Source organism: Octodon degus, unplaced genomic scaffold (genome assembly GCF_000260255.1).
Source record: "Octodon degus isolate 3935 unplaced genomic scaffold, OctDeg1.0 scaffold00038, whole genome shotgun sequence".
NCBI classification, from domain to species: Eukaryota; Metazoa; Chordata; class Mammalia; order Rodentia; family Octodontidae; genus Octodon; species Octodon degus.
The window spans coordinates 4,911,723-4,916,296 of record NW_004524614.1 but is presented as its reverse complement, the minus strand read 5'-3'; the positions used below and the strand labels follow the sequence as shown (position 1 = coordinate 4,916,296).

Below are 4,574 nucleotides of genomic sequence, written 5' to 3'. Positions count from 1 at the left end.
TGCCTTGGGTTCTAGGTCTTCCAGTTTACACTGGGTCTGAGGGAGTAAGGCACACAAAGCTTACTGAGTCCCTGTCATGAATTCCCCTCATCTCTAGAAACACCTGCCCTCTGATCAGCCTAGATAGCAGGTTCTCACTTACCTCATTTCTTACTGCACACATAGGTGCTGTGTGAGTCACTGCAGTCCTCTCATCCCTTCATGAGTGTTTGGTTCCAGATTTGCACCTGATTTCTCAAAGTCAGCCATGGCAGCCAAGGCTCCTAGGGATTCCAAGGAGTCCCCTGGGATGTGAAGTACCACCGGAGGCCATCAGGCTGGGCATCAAGGAGCTGCAGGTGATGACAAGCTGCAGATGAGAATCTGCTGTCGTGCAGGAGAGAGAACTAACTGATGGCCTCAGTACGTAGTCCATGTGCGCTGTGGAGGCAGGTGTAATGGCCAAGTGAAGCCAGGAAGGCACTCAGTGCAGCCTGGGCCACACCAGAAACTTCCCTCAGAGCCAGCAAGAACTTGGGAAACAAAGGTGGGGAGAGGGGTAGAAGGAAGCTTGTGCCTCAGAAGAGGTGTAACCTTGGGGAAGAGTCATCCTGGGGCCAGGATTCTGTAGGCTGAGGTAGTGAGGGAGCCAGGAAGCCCTTGGAAGGCTCTACTTCCTTTTGGTGAGGGAGTGGACCAGTGCATTGGCACTGTCTGAAAGGGCTCTTACTGTGGTCCTCTGGTAATAGTGGTAGGGCTAGTGTGCAGACCCAGCAGGCAGGAAAGGAGGCCAGGGAGCCCTGTGAGAGATGAGGCTGTAGGAATGGCCCGTGGAGAGGATCAGTTAGGGGAGAGGAGTGCATTTCAGAAAAGCTATGATACCGCAAGGTGACTGCAGTTGATGATATAGCACACCCTTAAGAAATGTAGAGTGATAATAACGAGATGAAGTTGTTAATTTGCTAATTGGCTAGGCTGCTGGGGCTGGTGAGATGGCTCAGTGGTCTAAAGCACCTACTTGGAACAAGCTTGGCAAAGCACAGGGACCGCGGTTCAGTCCCCCAGCACCACATGCCAGCCAGCCCCGCCCTTTGGTGGGCTGAGCTGGCCACACACACACACACACACACACACACACACACACATATAAATGTTAAAAAAATAAATAAATAAAATTTAAAAAAAATAATTGGCTAGGCTGACCCATTACAATGTATAGATACTTCAAAAACTTGCATTGGAAATGGTAAAATCATTTTGTGTGTTGATTAGAAATAGATGTAAAATTATCTAGGAAAAAAGGAGATCAAGAAAATGATGAGGTCTAAGCTAGAGAAGAAAGAGCAGAGAGATTGAGGTGGAAGTGGCAGGGCTTTAGCTTTTCACTGGATGTGGAAAGTGAGGCACCTCAGTGTCCTGCAGTGTGTGACAAGAACCCATCACCTAGGGACCACCTGCCAAACATCATGTGACCCCCTCTGCAGGGGCCAGCTCTGATCCATCTCAGGAGCTGTCCATTTTCCTGCTCTATATTTAAAACTTTGTCTCAGTGGAGATCAAGACTGTGGTCTTTAGGCCAAGGCATGAGACCTCTGGTGGTGCCAGACAATGACATTGTTGGGGACACCACCACTATTGCTGTGAGCACTGTCATTTCCTCACAGTTCTGGCTCAAAGGTAGAGAAATTGGAGCAGAGTAAGGCCTGCTCTTCCTGCTAGCATGTCCAGCTTTCGCTAGGTTCTCCTCACACAGAGATGCTGATTTTGATGGAGGTTAGGAATGCCTTAGTGGCAAATTTACATTGTGGTGCTCACTAAACCTTTTAGGAGACAATCAACTTCTCTTTTATAAAGGTAAGATCAGAATGAATACCCAGTAGCTTCTCCCCTTGATGGAGCCATGACCCTACAGAGGAGATTGGGAAGAAGCTAATGACATGAAGACTGGGCAAAAGGAGGGGGGCAGCGGGAAGGAGAATCTCGGAAAGCAGTCGCCAGTCTCAAAGTTCCATCAAGAACATGGTTGACGGTTCTAGGGCCTGATCTTTCAAACTAAAGAGCCAGAACATATGTCTGACTACAGGCTATGCTTGCTCTGGCCAGGCTGTCTTAAAGAATCTGGGACATGTGGAGACCCCAACCCAGCATCCACTGGGGCTAAAGGACAGACAAGCTCAAGCCTGGAGGCTGGTGGTGGCCTAGTGTCCCAGCCAGAGGTTGGGACAGACAATCTCTTGTGTGTGTGCATAGTGTTAGGGGTGGCAGGCATGGGAAAGAAGACTAGGACAGAGGTTATGGAGCATCTTGGGAATGAGGCTTCCCAGGCCTCATGATATACATACACTGCTGTGGTACAATGATTTTAATGTGATACAATCAGCATAGTTTGGCAAAAAAAAAAAACCAGGCCTGGGCGTGTGAGTTGCTCGGAATGTCATACTTGTGCGCTTGCATCTGCCTTCTGATTGAAGATGCCAGGGCTGTCAGCCACGAGCCCTGCCCCATCCAAATCTCAGGAGAAGATGCCTCTGAAGCCCTGCTGCACCTGCCTGGAGACCAAGAAGGCGCATGATGCATGCATCACTGAGAAAGGAGAAGGACATTGTGGACATCTAATTAAGGCCCACAAGGAGTGCATGCGAGCCCTGGGATTTAAGATACAAACTGGTGGCTTGCTCTGTGAATGAATAATCACTGAAGAATGAAGAAGATTAAATCATTTTGGAAGTTCTTTGATGAGCTTTGATACATGGATAAAGTATTTATAACTTAATAAAAAACAAAAGGAAAATGTCCCAGAAAAAAAAAAAAAACAACAAAAAAAAAAACAGGCCTGAGGATCAGTGGAACAGAACAGAAGATGCAGAAGCATCCCCAAGCACACTCAGCCCCCTTATCTTTGATAAAGAGCCAAACATGTCTACTGGAAGAAAGACAGCCTCTTTAATAAATGGTGCTGGAGGGATCCAGGGAGACAGCTCAGTAGAATAAGCACTTCTTTATTCAGTAGAGTAAGCACAAGGGCCTAAATTCAATCCCCGGTTAGGAAAAAAATAATGGTACTGGAAAAACTGGCTTTCCACTGTAGTTTTATGCATGGTGACTGACATGGGTCTAATTTTAGTTTTGGCATGGAAACTGAAATAGTCTGAATGTACTACAGGTACTCATGGAGGTTCTAGCTCTGGCTCCTACAAATAGTGCGGCTAAGAAGGACCTAGCACTTGTCATAGTACACTCAGACTATTTCAGTTTCCATGCTGAAAATTAAAATTAGACCCATGTCAGTCACCATGCACAAAACTACAGTGAAAATGAATCAGGGATCTAAATATTAACATAAAAATACTGTATTTACTGGAAGAGAAAGTAGGTTGAGGTCCTGGGCTTAAACCTTGACTCAGGTACTTACTAAGCTGCATCACTGTTCGTTACTTAACTTTGCTGCACCTCATTTGCTCTTGCATCAAAGCGGAGACACGTAGGTTGGGTCTGTGGCACCTGCCTGTAATCCCAGCACTGTGGGAGAGTGAGGCGACAGGATGGCAAATCCGAGCCCACCCTGGGCATGTTAGTGACTCAGGTAGCCCCTATTTCAAATTAAAAAGTTGAAGACAGAAAAGGGGGTATATTTTCATGAAGATGAAATGAGAAATACGGAATAAGCATTCAAACAAGCTATCTCTCATCATTGTGAAGAAAGTCATTACTTTTTCCAGTAGTTGATTATGTGCATGAATGTGGGCCAGACATATTTAATGAACACTACTTTTCATTTATATTTGATTAAAAAAACATAGTTCTGCCAGCATCAGTAAATTAGAAAAAAAAAATCCTAGTCAGGAAAAGATTTTCAAACACCTATGCAATTTATTATTAGTCCAAAACTAATAATCTTCAAGGAAGACAAACTGAAATTGGGATGTGATGTCATTATGCACCCGTCAAAATGGTACTACTGTGAAGGCAGTTGATACCGTGCTGCTGAGATGGTAAAATGGATCAACGGCACCGCTTGGCATCTCCCCGTGATGCTACCAACGAAAGCCAAGCACACACACTGCTGCGATCCCACTCTCGGGCACACACTGCTGGAGACTGCGCAGTGCATCTGACGATAAGCGCTAGGTCTTCATAGCCGCATTATTTGTAGGAGCGTGAGCTGGAGCCTCCATAAGTACCCGTCGTGCATTCAGAGAAAGACTAGTCCGCAGGGACGAGCAGACTGAACAAGCTCAGCCAGGCGAGAAAACGTACGTGAGCCTTGTGAGGACGATGTAGAGCAGAAGGTACAAAGTGCCTCCATTTACAGGATCAAAACTGGCGGAGGTGGTTCCTACTGTCCCAGAGTAGAACTGCGGCTACCGTTGGTAGAGGAGATGTGCGGTGCCTGAGAAGAGCCAGGAGAGGTATCTGGCCGCTGGTCGTGTTCTCTGTTTCTGTTTTGGTTCGGTGGCTGCTTCCCTGCATGTGGCCCTTCAGGCTGTGAGTTGTGCATCTCTTTATGCATGTCAAATCCGAAGCAAACATTTAGGTCATGCATGCTGAGTCACCCCTAAACTGAGAATATTCCCCTTGTACACAGTCTCACCCAG

The 4,574-nt window shown here is 46.6% G+C and overlaps 1 pseudogene; it reads left to right on the top strand.

Moving 5' to 3' along the window:
• The first annotated feature begins 2,450 nt into the window (after positions 1–2,450).
• Positions 2,451–2,779, top strand: LOC101578630 (annotated as a pseudogene).
• The last annotated feature ends 1,795 nt before the right edge of the window (positions 2,780–4,574 follow it).